This window comes from Aethalodelphis obliquidens, unplaced genomic scaffold, assembly GCF_003676395.1.
Source record: "Aethalodelphis obliquidens isolate GAN/ISIS:26980383/991018 unplaced genomic scaffold, ASM367639v1 scaffold33, whole genome shotgun sequence".
In the NCBI taxonomy this organism is placed as follows: Eukaryota; Metazoa; Chordata; class Mammalia; order Artiodactyla; family Delphinidae; genus Aethalodelphis; species Aethalodelphis obliquidens.
The window spans coordinates 6,753,952-6,773,101 of record NW_020837977.1 but is presented as its reverse complement, the minus strand read 5'-3'; the positions used below and the strand labels follow the sequence as shown (position 1 = coordinate 6,773,101).

At 38.2% G+C, this 19,150-nt stretch overlaps 1 protein-coding gene across 11 annotated transcripts in view; it reads right to left on the bottom strand.

Moving 5' to 3' along the window:
* The window catches only part of NCOA2 (nuclear receptor coactivator 2), a 273,875-nt gene that overhangs the window by 167,858 nt on the left and 86,867 nt on the right, over nucleotides 1-19,150 (bottom strand). For 10 of the 11 annotated variants that reach the window (XM_027127937.1, XM_027127938.1, XM_027127928.1 and 7 more), the window contains exon 2: nucleotides 5,616-5,672. The gene's annotated coding sequence lies outside the window, so the exon portion shown is untranslated. Of the gene's footprint in view, nucleotides 1-5,603; nucleotides 5,673-19,150 lie in introns of all 11 variants that reach the window. The other variant, XM_027127934.1, reaches the window with a different exon arrangement.

Below are 19,150 nucleotides of genomic sequence, written 5' to 3'. Positions count from 1 at the left end.
CCAAAAGTGGTGAAGGCAAACAAGTCTACAGACTGTGGCCCCAAATCTCAGCCTTGCATGGAGACATGCACTTAAGAGATCCTCCAAAACTGGAATACATGCACCTCTAGTATACGGTTAAATTCCTACTTAGCCATTATTGAATGCTACATAGTTCTTCCTCTCCCTTGGGTCTTTTTGGATGGGAAGGCAGAAGTGTAGCTGTGACTAGAACAAAAAATATATTTCCACTGATTGTAGACACCCATGAATCATTCATGAAGTAACAAAACAAGGCTTAGACAACCTAATGCATGAATTAGGTTAAAATCACAAGTTGCAACATTTACTGTTAAATTCTCTGGTTATGTCTTGTTTTTCTGAGTCTCAAGCTAGCAAGAGAAGTCTTCAGTGGAAATCTCTATATCTTAATGGCAAAGAATCACAGAAAAGAAGAAAAAAAAGGGAGGGAGGGAGGGAGGGAGGAAGGAAGGAAGGAAGGAAGGAAGGGAGGGAGGGAAGGAGGAAATGTAATTCATTTTATAGATATGGATAATTTTATAAATAAATGTTTAATTTATCCCTTACATCTAGATGTTATGAACAGTGGAGAATGACATAAATGATCTGTGCTTCAAACATAAACTATGAGGTGTTTAATGAAAGCAGCCTGATTTTATTCGCTCTTTTCTCTTTAAAGGAAATTCTGGCAAGGTCAGCTGACTCAAATTCAACACCTGTCTAGAAAATAACATGTATCTGTCACTTTCTTCCAAAATGAAAATGAAGGGCATAGCTAAAACACCTAATAACTGACCCCAAATCAAATGCCATGTATTTGTTACTACGGTGGCACAGATATGAAATTCTGCTTATCACAGACCTTCTCCCTAAAGCTAACAACTCTACTATCCAGGTAAGTAGAATATACAAGTTTGAAATGAAATCTAAAAGCAATAACAACAACAAAAAACAAGGCAGGAGAATGTACGTTTTATTAACAATCTGCAGCCCCTTCTCCCCACTCCCGGGCACGCACACACCTGTACTACAGCACAGAAGAGCACAGCTGAGAAACCAGAGTCCACTTGTTTCTCAGAAGATTCTGGCTCCATTGCCACTTCCTCTAAGACACGCTAACTCGAAAGATCTACACAAGGTACAGACTGGCAATACTCTTAATTATAATTATTTCCAAAGAATACCAGCGATGCTGATAGGAGTCACACTTAGAATTTTTCAATTAAAAAAACACAGTGCTCTCACAGTGAAATCTCTCTACACTGAATCCCAATTTACGATCCAAGAAACATCCTTATGAATTATCTAAAAAAATGATGCTTGAGAACTGCTGTAATTCTAAATCTTGCAATTCTAGCATTTGGATGAGCCAAAGAAACCAGGTTCTGCCGTATTTCTGGTAAATCTTTTAGCAATGCACTACGCTTACATCACTTGGCCTGGCTGTGCCTATGGAAATCGCAATGCCGCTGTTCTACGTGGAGACTGCCTGGATTCTGGGACTGTCTCAACCTCACCTGGCACAACACACCTATCTCACGAGGTGTGTACCTGCCCAGGAGCACACTTTGGAAGCGCAGGTAACGCCATGCAAACAAAACATCTGCTTAGGAGGGACGGCTTTTGTTGCTGTTGCCTTGACCTCTACTCCCATGGATAGATTAAGGTTTTTAGTAGAAACAGACATATAATTCAGAAAACAAGGCTCAGTTTTTTCTTTAAGAGAAAAATCAGAAAGCCAAAATTCAGCGTAAAAAGAACAAGCAAGGAAATATGGCATTAAATTGGCACAGATACTCCTTTTCCAGTTTAACAATCTTTGGTAGTTATTCTTTATATTTCCCATAGCACTCAGAACAGACTAATACGAGATAAATAATTAATCTTCTGAAAGAACAGAGAGTCAAAAGGAAGGAGGATGGGTAAAGGGAAAGAGGGAAGAGAGAAAGGAGAGTTAATGGTGCTGAATGAATGTAGTTTTATGGGGAAAACTAAGCCAATGTGTTTACATGAATGTGTGCATAAAAAGAGGAAAATGGAAGAGTAAAAATGCTTTAAAAACTGGCCTGTCATACAGTTTCCAACTGTGGCTTTGTATTAATAACACCCACTGGAAGATAATTTCAACCCACCAGTAAGCCTATTTTGTCCTGAGTTCAGCAGTCCATTCTACGTACAAGGAGCAGAGGGTTCCATCCAGGGGGGCTAGGATTAGGATCCTCGTCTGAATAGCTAAATGACTGAGGGCATTTTGTCAACTGTCAAAATATTTATTTTCCAAATCACAGTGCCTACCATGCTGACATCTGAAGGAAACAGCACAAAAATAGCAACACAACTAAATGCTGGAACACAGCTAAATGCTGGCAGATTTCTGCCTAAAGCAAAAGAGATATAGTTAAGTCTACTAAATTTTGTTTAGAATAATACTGATTTTCAGGGACACTGCTCACAATCTCAGATTTGTAGCTCAAATCAAGCTGCCCGTCTTCATGGGAATTTATACACTCTCAGTTAAATCAGACACCGAATCACAAATCTTCTCACATCTATGAACAAAGAGGGAATTCAAAATCCAACAACTATTCATTTGAAATGTACTTTCAATCATGCCATATCCAATATGGACATAATTTCTTTTATGTCTTGATACGTTTAATATAATGTTTAGTATTTAACAACAAAATGTATTAGTATCACAAGAAGTATATGATGCTTTATTGTACTTTGGAGAACTCTCTCTACATGTGAGTATTGAAGAGTTGAGCTCTACCCAGTATGTGTGAACAATTCTTCACTCACCCATGTCACCCTGTCCTCTCACCCCAGATATCTCTAACATAGAGAAAATGTACTTATAAATAAATCCAAAATATATATGAATCCACAGTGAGTTCCGGTTTCCATGGCAAAGGGAAAATTACATTTCAAGGCTATACTGTCAAATAGATTTATCTAACACTTGCTCCTGTTTTGACTATCAATTCTGACAAAATTTTATTGGCCAACTTTAAAAATGCTTAAAATGTGAGACTGCAATGGAAACACTGATATAGCTGTAGATTAGGAAGCACAGTTCAGCCTGTTAAATAAATTTTGTCTTTTTAAATTCAAACTACAGAATTTCATTTCCCTATACTCAAACCTGGAATTTGCATTTACACTCACAGATAGAATCCCTAGGAAAGTGTGACGAAGCATACTTAAGAATCCCTAGGAAAGTGTGACGAAGCATACTTAATCATGTTTTCAAATCAAAATTTTAAGCTATATTCAACAACACTGCCTTCAAGAACATTTTGTCCACAATATTGTACATTTAAGATTCAAAATATTTCTATATAACATCTCCTACTCAGCCTTGAAAATAAACTAAACAAGGAAAGCTGAAATTATATTTGAACCAACCCTGCTTTACCTCAAAGCTATGTCACTTCGTTTCTTAAATAATTAAAATATTTCCCACAGAGACGTAAATTATTACACCTTCCAAGATAAGGGTTCTAAGTAATTCTATAGTCACAATATTTCACACAACCTGTTCTCTGCAGGAAAAGTGATTCATCCAACAAACCACAGATGCCACTCATAACCTGAAGTTTCTAATATTGCAAGGGAGAAGGAATGCTGATTCATAGCATACCATGTTTATAACAAAAAAAGGAATCCAAATGGTTGTCTGCCAGGTACCTGCCCCCCAAAAGTGAGTATGAAATTAAAGTGCCAAGGTAGAACTTTAAATTGTTTAGGTCATCATTAAATTTCAAATGAGTCATCATGTTTCAGTTTGAAATAAAGGTTAGCAGTTAAGACCTACTAATGAAATATAAGCAAAATAATATTTGATTTTAAAATTAATTTTTAAGTCCTCAAATATGAATATGATTTTCCTATACTACGTTTATTGCCACAAATATGCTCGTATGCACGGCTATTTAGGCAGAAAATGGAGCTCAGGGGTTAAGATCAAAGTCTTCAGAGTGGCAAACTGCCACTTACTTGATATGACCTTGGGAAAGTCACTTAACCTCTCTTAGCTTCAATTTCCTTATCTGTTATTCTGAAGATAATGAAAAGCACTTATATAATGCCTGGCTCACAGTGAGGGAGCAATAAGTAGTAGCTGCTGTTATTAGTGTTATCGAAGGAGTCTCTGCAAATTGCACTTGTAAATTAGATGTGAATAAGAAATGGCTGTGTAATTCCTAAAATTTTACTTAAAAAAAAAAAAAAAGCCTAAAGTTCAGACTTAGTTCTTTTTATAAATGAAAAACCATGATGGCGGAAGGAGAAACCAATGCCTGAAGAAGGTGAAACAGATCAAAAAACAACACGTACGAAAAACAAAAGACATGAACCCAACAGTAGCGACTAACATCCTGGAACACTTAAAGAAAACTGCCAAAGACAAAAGGAAATGGGTGGTTCCTTCGATAATGAATTCAAACATCAATACAGAGGGCAGAAAAATGACCCAAAATTCCCCCCAATCTACAAAAATAAAATAACCTAAGTAAATTACATTTTGTATGAAGTGACAGGTAGTGGGAAATTTTTAGTTTATTTGGCTTTCAGAGATTAAAACTGGACAACTAATGTCAAATATGTTGATACTTTGCTCTCCATAAGATAACACAAAACATTTCCAAATCGTAGCATGATGGAGTAAGGAGGTGAGAAGCTCCCACACTTGCTTCAGGTTTACCCGTCACTTGATCCTAAGAACCTACTACGGTGGTGACAAAATAAATACAGAATTGGAAGTATTATCCTCTGAATTCTACCCTGATTAATCATACTTGAGTACATAAAATATGTAACACAGGTAATTTCTCTGAACATTTATGAGCGATATACTCAAAGTATCTGATATAAATTCATATTCAGAAATAAGTATAAGGAGCTATTTCTATTTTGTATTTACAGATGCAGAGTTCAATTACTCTGTATATAACTAAATTCTTACTATGTATTACCCAATAATTACGGTAACAAACGCTTATTCAGTCTTTCCCATACAATAAACACTATCCTAAGGGCTATGGATACTGTTTTGAATAAGAGAAAAATGGCCCCAATGTTCATGGAGCTTATATTCTAGTAGGGGAAACTAAAAATAAGAATACATCACATGATCATAAACATTATGATAAAAATAAATCAGGGTTGTGTGATAAGGAGTGATTGAGAAGCTATTTCAGACTGGTTGGACCAGAAAGGCCTGCTCATTAAATCTACCCACATAAGACTGAAATTTGATGCCAAAATCTACAGCAAGCAATTTTTTATTTACATATAAAAATAAATGCAAACATTTTGCTAGGCTATGAAATGATAATTCACCTCATCCAATGGATAAATGTAAACTCTTCCCAAATACACACAGTAAACACTGATAAACAGATATGGTCATTTTACCTCCAAATACCATTTCCAACACATTCATAGTGAGTTTTCATAATAAAACAAATGTAGACAAATATACAACACTTTTAAAATTTATATTCATTTTACTTACGTATTATTTTGCTGAACTATAAATAGTATAATTTTAAATGTTTGATTTTACTTAAAAATCAAAATATACCAACAGAAAAGCTTACTTTTAAACTCACCTGTGCCTGTACACAGTGCAGAAGATCTATAAAGTTGTAGCCAAATCCAAGAGAAATCTGCAATATAAAGAAACAAACAAATATGAATAAAAAATGCAGAATCCGGGTTTCCCTAGTGGCGCAGTGGTTGGGAGTCCGCCTGCCAATGCAGGGGACACGGGTTCGAGCCCTGGTCCGGGAAGATCCCACATGCCACGGAGCGGCTAGGCCCGTGTGCCACAACTACTGAGCCCATGTGCCACAACTACTGAAGCCCACGTGCCTAGAGCCCGTGCTCCGCAACAGGAGAAAACACCACAATGAGAAGCCCGCACACCGCAAGGAAGACCCAACACAGCCAAAAATAAATAAATAAATAAGTTTATAAAAAAAAAAAATGCAGAATCCTGTTAGACTCATTAGAGTGGATGTGATTTTTTACAACCAATATACAAATAATACTCATTAATAACATCTCTCCATTAAATTGCATGGTAAATCGAGAAGACGACCTGCTACCTTACTTCTATTTGTACAAACTAATGTAAGACACATAAGGCTACATTTCAGTGTGAATTATGAGGTGTCTACCCAACAAATTTTGAGTGCCCGCCGTAACACTTATTACACTTCCTGGTAGCTGCCTGTCTAATCACTAGCACTGAAAGCTGAATAAAAGCAGAGGACGCCTGAGCTACCCATTTCCACGCTGCACTCCTAGCCCAATGCCCAGCCCACAGTAACACAGTACACAGGAAATGTTTGCTGAATGAATGAATGAATGAACAAGTTAATTAATTAATTAAGTTCACATACTGATCTTAATTTGCTGTGATTTATAGTTTGCCTATATGGAATAGAAAGGCTTGAAATTATTGAAATAAAAACCTATGTCATGATTGCTTAAACAAAGACGTTTAAAAGTGAATACTTCATCTCAAAAAAAAAATCTTGTGTAAAATGATGTAAAAATGATGCTACAGGGAATTCCCTGGCAGTCCAGTGGTTAGGGCTTGCTGCTCTCACTGCCAGGGGCCCGGGTTTGACCACGGGTCAGGGAACTAGGATCCTGCAAGTCACGTGGTACGGCCAAAAAAAAAAAAAAAAGATGCTATATATGACAATTTGCACGAGTAAGAGTGGATAAGAAAAGGAAGAACTGAACATTTTCAATAATGAGGGCAACCAAGATTCATCTGGGTGTGTATCTTTGAGAACAAAGAACTTAGCCATGAAGGACTGTGCAGCACTTTCTCTGATCCACACAAGGATCACTTCCACTGTACCAAAGAAGTTTATTTATTTCCAAGATGCACAGTCAGTAATACGAACACAACCAATATGTGCCTATCATATTTTATGTGGATTAATGTTTACCACTCTTGTGTATATTATGGACCTAAGAAAAACTGCCTGACTGCTACTAGTAGTAGTATGTCTTTATGTTAACTAGTATGTACTACTAGATTTAATCAGCTTCAAGGAATGTTTTCACAACTGCATTTTTTTCCTTCAGGTGACACCAATCAGTAATAATTCATACTTTGATTCATTATCAGACTTAAGAGTATTAACTTTCTGATGCGCCCTTTACTCTTTAGAATAATAAATAGAACCTAATAGTAGAAAAAAGCTAATGTTAATTTAATAACCCAAACTGCCATTTTTTCTAGGGCACTAGCAACATCTGATTTCATAAAGGGGAAAGAAATGGGAAAAAAATGCATTTTGTTTTTTGCCAGGACCTGATCAATCTGGAGACCATCACAGGTAAAGAAATGCAGCTAGGGTATTAGGCAGAGATGATTCATGAAAAACAAAAGGAAATCTGTATGCAGATAAGAGGTTATCGCAGTAAATAAAACAAATGGGTTCTCCTCAAGTGGCAGCCTGTGAGTGGTTAGCAGTAAACTGTTACGTAACAGGGGTCATCCATTCTTTCCAGGACTGCCGGCCTACTTAAACCCATTCTAATTCTATACCAACAACTAATGTGCTCGAGGACATCACACTATGCAACAGTCAACAGTTAAAACTTGTGATGTGAGTGTGAATGATGATATTAAACAATTATTGCTTGATCTATACCACTCAGAAGGTTTTTATGAATGTGCTAATATAATGACAAAAAAGTGCTAATGAATCCAAACTAAAGTAAGATACACATGGACATGAAGAGAGAAGATGTGAATCATTTCCACAGTATAGTATGATACCTCGGTGTAACATTTTAAACCAGAAGAATTAACAAAATACTTATAAACATAGAATTATAAAATGTTTTCTAAGTCACTAAAGGAAAAAAATAGCTATTTAAAGCAGAAGTACGGGCACTGACCACCTATAATAAATCGGCATCCCCCTTCTCATCTACGAGTCCAGATAGCTTTCAGGAAGCTACTTTAGGAGTTTCAAGGGATGGAGAGGGGAAGACCGCCCTGGGCCTTCTGTCACCGGCAGACTGACAGAAGGAAAGACAGGAACACTGCAAGAAAAGGCAGGGATACACGCATGTCATCCTTTTCTCTCTTACTACCACTACTATCTCCACTGTATTAACTAAAGAGATAAACCTCCTCTCCATGAAGAGGGCCGCCTGGAGCAGTTGAGAGAACCTAGGATTAAGACCATCGAACAGGTGAGGTTTCAAAACCTGGCTTTCTCATGTGAATACTGCTGCTGTTAATATTGTTCCATCACTAGCAGCTGCGTAGGTGTGTGACCTAGGAAATGTTATTGTGGACTCAACTATAAAATGAGGATGATGATGTCCTCTTCGCAGCACCTTGAAAGTATCAAAAGAGATAATTACATAAAGCACTTGGTACATGGTAGGCATTACACATAATTATGATTATGTCAAGTGTGATCCTGCTAAATGCTGCTAGCTGTGACAGGTAACTCAATAAAGTGACAGGTAATGTCAGGCCCACCCTACCCGAAGTAAAACTGATTTTCCCTGAGATGTCTTAATAGTGTCATCTGCCCATAACCACCCAGACGATGTATAAACAATGAGCCTGCTGGGAAAGTTTTGAATGGGGACCACTTTAAGACTACACCAAAAGCTGGAAGATACTACCCGACTTCAAATCTTACAATAAAGTTATAATAATCAAAGCAGTAGGGTACTGGCATAAGGATAAACAACGGAAGAGAACAGAGTCCAAAAACAGGCCCACACATTTATATCAATTCATATTCAACAAAGGTGGTAAAGTAATTCAATGAGGAAAGGGCAGTCTTTTCAATAAATGGTACCAAAAACTGATTATACATATGGGGGAGGGGGAAAGAACCTCAACCTTTACCTCGCACCTTGTATAAAAATTAACACAAAACAGATAGGATGATAGATCCAAAAGTAAGAACTAAAACTACAAAGCTCGTGGAAGAAAGCACTTGGAGAAAATTATTGTGGATTAGGAAAAAAAATTTTAGGTGTGACACCTAAAGGCATAGAGGAAAAAAAAATTTTTAAAGACCATAAAAGAAAAAAACAAAACTGAATTCCTTTAAAATTAAAACTTTTGCTCTTCAAAAGAAATCATTTAACAAATGAAAACACAAGCTAACACAACACTGTAAAGCAATTATACTCCAATAAAGACGTATTAAAAAAAAACCAACAGAATAGAAAGCAAAAAGCCACAGACTGAAAGAAAATATTGGCAAAATAATTATCTAATAACATACATGTATTTAGAATATATAAAGAGCTAAATAACTATCTAATAAAGGATGTATATAGAATATATAAAGGACTCTTACAATAACAAAACAGATAATTCAACTTTTTTTTTTTTTTCTTTGCAGTACGTGGGCTTCTCACTGTTGTGGCCTCTCCCATTGCGGAGCGCAGGCTCAGCAGCCATGGCTCACGGGCCCAGCCGCTCTGCGGCATGTGGGATCTTCCCAGACCGGGGCACGAACCCGTGTCCCCTGCATCCATCCGTAGGCGGACTCTCAACCACTGCGCCACCAGGGAAGCCCCGATAATTCAACTTTTTTAAATGAGCAAAATATGTGAAGACATCCAATGTACACAAAAAAGTACTGAACATTAGTCATTAGGAAAATGGAAATTAAAACCAAAACAAAATACCATAGCCTATCCAATAAAATATCTAAAGTGCTGCCAAGGATATGGAGAAACTAGAACCCTCACAACTCATCCTTTGCTGGTGGGAAAGTGCAATGGTACAGCAGCCATTTTCCAGTTTGGAAGTTTTTCATTATATAACCCAACAATTTCACACCAAGGTGTGTTTTCATTCCTCTTGGGGACAGATGACCATACAAAGAGTTGTACTTGAATGTTCCTATCCGTTAGATCCAGAATAGCCAAAAACTGAAAACGATTCAAAAGTTTATCAATTGGAGAATGAATTTTTCAGAATGTGGTACATTCATACAATGAAAATACCACTCAACAATAAAAAGGAATGGATTACTGATGTTTGCTACAACATGAAAGGGTCTCAAAAAACATTTTGCTAAAGAAAGAAGCCAGACACAAAGACAACATACTGCATGATTCCATTTATTTGAAATTTCCAGAAAAAGCAAAACTACAGAGACAGAAAACAGATCCATAGTATCCTGGGTCAGGGAACACAAGTGGGGACTTGACCGAAAATGGACACATTTGGGGCGGATAGAATTATTCTAAAACCGGACTGTGGTGATGCTAAAGAAAGACGTATAAGAAACATGAGACACACAAAACTGTAAGAATTTACTAAAATTCTTCTTTTAATACACTTAAAGTGGTATGCAAATTATACCTCAATTATTTTAATGGTTAAAATTTTTAAATTATTTTTTAAAATGTACCTCTGTGTCCCTGCTCTTTCTTCCTATGTGATAGCTAACTGTGTGAGTAAAGGGATCTAAGGACTAAAAGTAGTTCTAGTAGCAAATGGTGGTGTGAGCATTTGTCAAGTAGAGCATCAACTAGCACAAGTTACACATCATTACTTTGAGGCAGAAAAAAAAAAAGAGAGAAAGAAATCGGGATTGAGCCTACATCACTCATTAAAAAGATTGCTGGCAGCATTAAAGCTACAGGTTGTGATTTCTTTAAAAGCAGGAGAGGGACTTCCCTGGTGGCGCAGTGGTTGAGAATCTGCCTGCTAATGCAGGGGACACGGGTTCGAGCCCCGGTCTGGGAGGATCCCACATGCCACAGAGCAACTAGGCCCGTGAGCCACAACTACTGAGCCTGCGCATCTGGAGCCTGCCTGTGCTCCGCAACAAGAGAGGCCACGATAGTGAGAGGCCTGCGCACTGCAATGAAGAGTGGCCCCCGCTTGCCGCAACTACAGAAAGCCCTCACACAGAAACAAAGACCCAACACAGCAAAAATAAATAAATAAAATTTTTTTAAAAAAAGAATCCGCCTGCCAATGCAGGGGACACGGGTTCGAGCCCTGGTCCGGAAAGATGCCACATGCTGCAGAGCAACTAAGCCTGTGCACCACAACTACAGAGCCTGTGCACCACAACTACAGAGCCTGCACTCTAGAGCCCGCGAGCCACAACTACTGAGCCCATGTGCCACAACTACTGAAGGCCGCGCGCCTACAGCCTGTGCTCCACAACAAGAGAAGCCACCACAATGAGAAGCCCACGCACCGCAGTGAAGAGCAGCCCCCGCTCGCTGCAACTAGAGAAAGATTGCACCCAGCAACGAAGACCCAACACAGCCAAAAATAAAATAAATAAAATAAAAGCAGGAGAGAGTTAGGAAGAGATGTGCTCAATGTTTTATTTTATTTTATTATTATTTTTAATGAATAGTTATGAACAGAGCCAGAGGAAGGAAAGTAAGCCGGGAAGAAAATGAAGTGACATCTGTAATACTAGCTAAGAGAGCACTTTCTGACTAGTAGGATGAGGAGGGACCGTATCTTGCTGTTTTGGTTTAACACAACCACGAATAACAACAATAACTATCATTCAATGAATGCTTATTTCATGAGAGCTCTGGGCAGAGGGCTTGAAACGTGTTACCTAATTTAATTTTCCTAACAACCCTATGAGGCGGGTACTGCCACTATCATCACTATTTTGTAGATTTAGAAACTTAACTGAAACGTGAAATACTTTGTCCAAGGTCACAGAGCTGATGTGGCAGCAAAGCCTGGATTTGAACACAGAGTCTGCCTGCTCTTACCCACTAGGCTATTACGGAAAGTTTGATAATGTTATCACTGTCGCCAACTTGATTTGAAAAAGATGGCCCAAAATGTGATCAGCCTAAAAACCGCCTCCTTGAGTTTTTGGTGTAGTGCCAATAAGAGCAGCATATTCCCCACATCACTCACCCCTGGCTGACACTTGTTAATAAATCATGACCTTATTTCTTCCTGACTCAAATGTAGCCTCACTATTTTCTCAAAGTTGTCACTCCAGTTAAAGGAAGTCATCAACAACAGTGTTGGTATGCAAATGAAAATATATTTGCAGACCGTAACAACTAACTTGATTTTTGATGGACAACAGAGTACATGGCACGTGCTACTGGAAAGAGATGAGTAGCCAAAGGGGAGCCATACGGCCACCACACACCATGTTCCAACAGAGGCCCTATTATTGGTCTTCTTTGTTATTTAGCCAGCATCACCCCAGTCATCCAGCCAGTCAGACAGGTTGATAGAAATGAAGAGGACACATGCGGAAAGGAAGAAAAAAGCTAGAGGTACTGATCAAATTACTTGAGATTTTTCAACAGTCCCAGCCAAGCATATCTGAACATATACCCACTACAAGCGTAAACCCAAAATGTATGATTAATACAATAATTTATTTTTCCACTTTTTGCTTAAAAGCACAAAAACTCCCAAACAACTGAACATAAAACATACCCTTAACTCAGCATGTTTCAAATCATATAACATCAAGAGGAGAGCTATACCTTCAAAACTTAACTATGAGAACTACTTCAGATTACTGAACAGGACATGGTATTTAATATATATATAACATATATTTTATATAATATAAAATGTCCTAAAAAGTTTTAATGTAAAGAATGTGTACCACACATGCAAGGTAAAATTCTTTCCCTATTATTAAGTTAATGGTGCTAAAAATAACATCTAATCTACAGAAGAATAATTTATAAGTTAACTGATTAACTTCTATATATACTTCACACAAGCTTATGTTTTCTTTGTTTAAAGAGTTCAGACAATGACTCCTAACCAATGAAATTCTTTATACAAGGAATCTAAAACAACAAAACATATAACAAAAAAGACACTCACAGATATAGAGAACAAACTGGTGGTTACTGAGGGGGAGGAGGGAAGGGGAGAAGGGGCAAGATAGGGGTAAGGGACTCGGGTATATATCCAGAGAAAAACATGGTTTAAAAGGATACATGCACCCCAATGTTCATTGCCGCACTGTTTACAATAGCCAAGACATGGGAGCAACCTAAATGCCCATCAACAGATGAATGGATAAAGAAGGTGTGGTACATATATACAACGGAATACTACTCAGCCATAAAAAAGAACGAAATAATGCCATTTGCAGCAACATGGATGGACCTGGAGATTATTATACAAAGTGAAGTAAATCAGACAAAGACAAACATGACATCGCTTATATGCAGAATCTTAAAAAAAATGATACAAATGAACTTATTTACAAAACAGAAACAGACTCACAAACTTAGAGAACAAACTTATGGTTACCAGGAGGAAGGAGGGGGAGGAGGGATAGATTGGGAGTTTGTGATAGACATGCTACACTGCTACATTTAAAATAAAATGCCTGGGACTTCCCCGGTGGCGCAGTGGTTAAGAATCTGCCTGCCCATGCAAGGGACACAGGTTCGATCCCTGGTCCGGGAAGATCCCACATGCTGCAGAGCAACTAAAACTGTGAGCCACAACTACTGAGCCCGTGTGCTGCAACTACTGAAGCCCGCTCACCTAGAGCCCATGCTCCGCAACAAGAGAAGCCACCACAATGAGAAGCCCACGCAGCACAACGAAGAGTAGCCCCCGCTCGCTGCAACCAGAGAAAGCCCGCGCGCAGCAATGAAGACCCAACGCAGCCAAAAATTTAAAAATAAATAAATAAAATTAAAAATAATACTTTAAAAAAATAAATTAAAAAAATAAAATGCCTTTCTATGAAAATAACAAGGGGGGGGTAAGGGATTCAGAAGTATGAACTACTTACATATAAAATAAATAAGGATATACTGTACAGCACAGGGAATATAGCCAATATTTTAGAATAACTCTAAGTGGAGTGTAATCTTTAAATATTGTGAATCACTGTTATACACATGAAACTTAATATTGTAAATCAACTATACCTCAATTTTAAGCGTAGAGATTTAATTTATGACTTCATAACTTTTCATCCATACTAAATATAAAAAATTCATAAGCCATAATTAAAATAGATATATAGAAAAGGATATATCCTCTATTTAAAAACTAAGCTACAGGTAGGTCGACATACACAGTTGATATGTATGATATAATGACAACATCAATTTCACACATTCCATACAACCATTCCTTTCAATTCTGTCTCTCACCGACTATGATCAGAGCCAACACAGGAATGCAGCATCAAACAGTTACTCTCCAAAGAGTAATAAAAACAGTGACTCTCCAAAGAGTAATATTCTTGCACAGAGAAAGACCTAGAAGAAAAATTCACCTCACATGTAGTTGAATATACATGACTCCAATTTGGGAGAGGACTAAAGATACTAAATTTGAAGTCACTAACCTGAAGACAGCATTTAAATCCACAGATATGGTTTAAAGGACAAAGAGCTGGGAATCTGGAATTCAGACACCCTAAGGAACTCCTCCTTTGAAAAATTATGTAGGAAAGGAATTAGCAGAGGAGAATGAGAAGAAATTACCTAACAGACAGGAGGGAGAGCAGCACAGAATCTGAGAGAGCGAGTTCCCAGAAGGAGAGAGTGGACAACACTGTTCAATACTCAGTAGTGAGAACTGCACAGTTTCCACTCGGGTTCGCAAGCAGAAATTGCCCATGACCTTCCTAAGGAGAGTTTCATCAGAATGATAAAGACGTAAAGCAGACTGGAGAAAGTTAGAGCGTTGACAAGTGAATAGGAAATAAGGATTTGGACACAGTGTGTGCAAACGATCACTATCATGATTACCTTATGCTAAAATTTCTCTTCCCCTCTAGGCTGTGAGCATCTTGAGGGCAAGGGGTAAGGTTTCCTCCACCTCTGAGTAAGAAGATAACCAGAGGCTGGACTAGTGACTTTTTTTTTTTTTTTGCGGTATGTGGGCCTCTCACTGTTGTGGCCTCTCCCGTTTGCAGAGCACAGGCTCCGGACATGCAGGCTCAGCGGCCATGGCTCACGGGCCCAGCTGCTCCGTGGCATGTGGGATCTTCCCGGACTGGGGCATGAACCCGTGTCCCCTGAATCAGCAGGCGGACTCTCAACAACTGCGCCACCAGGGAAGCCCTGGACTAGTGACTTTTAAACAACTCTCCTGCAGAAGCCCTGGGTCTTTAATCAGGGCGCTCAGCCCCAAAATTCACACAATAATCACCTCGAATAGAATTAGAAGGGAGAAAAGACACAATAATGTATTGGGCAGAAATTAATCTTCCTTAAACAAAAATAAAAGGCTCAGGGATGACTCCCACCATGACTAGAACATGCCAACCAGACAACCAACCAGTCCTCCCAAAATAAAAGGCTCCCAAAAACTATGAGTAGAATTTTAACTGTTTTCCTCCCAATAGCGTAGATCATTTTGCCTTGAATGTTCCCTATCATTCTCAGTGAAACAAGAACAGGTACTGAAGCCTACTGTATACACCAGAATAGTAGAAGATGCCCACTGATTATCAATTTATTTTTTACAATAAATCAGCTTGAGAGGAAACGTCTACCTTCCTTAATAAAATAAAATATATACCCTGCAAATATTAACAACAGAGAAAAAAAATCTACTCCGGGGGAGGGAATAAGACTGTGAACTCCTCTCAGAAACTCACCTTCTCCTTGGATTTTCCCCCTAATTGATGATGCAAGGACTACTCTGACTGCTACAAAATGAGCCGAGAAGCTTCCCCTCATATCCCCAAGTGCAACACAGACAAGGTGGTATACTACCTCAGGATTGCAGGGTAACAAAAAGAAGTGAATCAGAAGTAACATTAAAACTATATGATCTGTCTATAGTTTAACCCCCAATACCCAGCAGTACCCTCAAAAACCACGTCACAGGGACCAGCACAAACCTTCTGTCCACCAAAGCCCGTCTTCTGAGTTTGTTCCCTGAGAACCAGCCTCTCCCCAAAACGACTGTCACTGTCAATTCCCACCACGTCCAGGGAGGCCATGGCTTTCAACACTGTAGGACCACATTAAGATAATCATCATTTCAACATAATGAAGGGAATATTCTTTAAAACAAAACAAAAAAACCATATTCAGTATGAAGGAGGGTAGGAGAATGTCTTCTTTAAAAGGAAGGTGTTATATAATACCCATTTTATAGACAAGAAAAGGTAAGACAATTTGTCTAAAATCAAAGAATGTGCGACAGAGCTGGACATCAAACCAGTGGCTCCTGACTCCAGGTCATATGTTCCTATCACTCTGACTAGGCAGCTCTAATCCACTAGAGACAAAAAAAAGTAGCAACCACCAAAACAATGGTATTTTTTTTTCAAACTGAAAACAGCTTATGTGTGTATAATACGTGTTTACAGCTATAATTTTATATCACACATATGTTTTTCCCCTTTCCTTTGAGTAAAATTCCAATTTTATGTGATATAATTAAGTGTAGCGATATTTTACAGAGTTCTGGAAAGAATATGGTATCCAAAAATGAGCGCCAGACTACTAGGAGAAAAGCACTGCAACTTAGAGCAAAATGGACAGCTTATCCTTGGAGTACCGTTAGTATTTGTCTCTCTGTCTGTATGACTTCAGAGTCAATCCATGGTTCCAACAGTCACTCAGGAGAAATATTATCAAAAAAGATACTTCATCAGAAATTTGATTCATTGTGTGGGCTGATAAAGAGTTTCCCATTTTGTTAAAAAACTTAAAATGCAATTTTTCATTTTGCTATGTGTCTGGGTTTTGACAAAAACATTGAGGAACAAATGAAGAAAACTGAATCCTGTGGCAATAGCACAATTTTGCCTCAAAATTTAGGTCTGGAAGAAGCTTGGAAATAATCTATTGTAATTACTCAGTTTTACAGATGGAAAACTGAGGCTCAAAGAGATTAGTGCCTCTCCTGACAATGGCAGTACTCCCTTCGACTAATGGAATTTCTATGAACCCAGAAACAAATATTATCCTAAAAATGCTGGCCTTGCCACCATGTCTGAACTGTGTGCTATGGAAATCATCATCAAATATGTGTCTGGGGCTTCCCTGGTGGCGCAGTGGTTGAGAGCTGCCTGCCGATGCAGGGGACACGGGTTCGTGCCCCGGTCCGGGAGGATCCCACATGCCGCGGAGCGGCTGGGCCCGTGAGCCATGGCCGCTGAGCCTGCGCGTCCGGAGCCTGTGCTCCGCAACGGGAGAGGCCACAACAGTGAGAGGTCCCCGCACCGCAAAAAAAAAAAAAAAAAAAAAAAAATGTGTCCGCCTTCCCACCAAAGAAGGGCATTATGTACCCAAAAAGGTATGTGAGAAGCCTGTTAATTAGTTGTGAATCTAGAATTTTCAGATAAAATATCTAACAATACAGAATACACATAAAACTTGAAAGATCTGGAGAGGAGAGGTCTAACGTGCTAAACACAGAACAGCAAGGAGGGCCACCTTGTGTTAAATATCAGGTGTCAGTGACTCTGATACAAATTTTACAAGCATTATTTTTAATATTTTCCATAAACAGGCATCTATCAATTTCACTCTGCAGAGGAGGAAGGTGAAAGTCAGGGAAGTTAAGTGATTTCCTCAGTTTAAAGCAAGAGGAAGACCTGCTAGTGGCATCTAGGTCTCTCTGAGCTCAAGACCGCCATTCTCCCTCCACACACCACACCCCTGCCGCCCCCGCTGTTTCCATCCTGGTTCCTTCAGCCAGGTTCCACTCCTCTGCATTTCTTGGTTCACCCACTTCCTCATTCTCCCCAGAAGAACAGATCTGATATCAAGAAGGTGCTTTCTAACAGCCAGCTACTACAAAAACAGCCCCAAGCATCAATTCACCCAGTGAATTCACCCAATGAATTGCCCTGAAATGTTTCACTAACAAGATTATTCAATTATTGGCTTGTTGTGCTTATATAAGCAAAGAAAGTGGAAGAAATACTATGATGTTGTAGCATAAAAGAGAGTGAAGGAAAAAACTTAAAGGCTATGACAAATTGAGGACTTTATCTGACACGAGGAATCACATTTAAAAAAGAAAATACGATTCTAAAAGCTAAGGTGGGAGACAGCTAGGAAAACAGCTATTGTAGCTGAATTTTTCCTCAAACTAGGAGCTCCAAAGACTACAAATGCGTATAAATGTCCATGAAGTTTTCTCATGTCGTATTTTCTTTCCGATGACAATCTAAATTATTCAACATAGGGGTCTGCTAATTCATATGGATGACCATTATACAGCTGACAGCTTACTGCCACTTAATTTCAGTACTTGGATTTGTGCTTACAATTGGATTAGAGACTAGTATTATTTTAATGTCTTTGATATCAAGTGTTGAGGGACAAAGTTTTCTATAAGTTCAAGGAAAGAAAAATAAGGGGCGGGGGGGATGTGAAATACTGTCACACAGCCAATAGTAGTATATGCTGAACTCAAAGGTACCTGACCTCAGCAGGTTGTAAACAGCAGGCTTGTCACAGCCAGACAACACTGCATGGTACTGATAATTTAAATCTAACTGATTTGGTAGTTTTATTTATATTTAGTTAGTAAATCTGATTTTGTGTTATAGGTCCTAATGAAACTAAAATCTTTCTGCATTGAAAAGGAATCTAAGTAACATATACTGAAACGGGTGCTTTTCATAAGGGCCATTACACCAGTTAATTTTCCCCATTACTTACGTAATAAATATGGCCATAAAATGTGATTTAAAAAATCATTTGTGTACAGCTTTTGTTTTTTAAAAATTGACAAATCAAAATAAGGCTCTACCAGTGGTTCCCAAATTGTCTCTCTGCGTGTAGCTTAAAAACAAAGCTTTTCCAGGTTTAAACCTAAGTGGAAAAAAAAAAATTTAGTGCTTTAATTTTCTATTAAATTATTTTCCATAAAACTAAGTTTTATTAAATTTGAGGATTCTCCTTTATTAGATTATGAGCTTATTATTTTGTGGCATTAAATTTTCCTTTTATTTTCTTAAAAGGTGGTAGTAGATTTTTTTTTTTTCATGTAATCACTTGACAAAATTCAAAATTTGGCAATCCTATGTGAATTCCCTAGATTTGGGGAAAATTTTTTAATAGTATATGAAACCAAAATCTCTAGGTACCACACTGGCCTACCTATTATGAAATTTTAAACACACACACACACACACACACACACACACACACACACACACACACA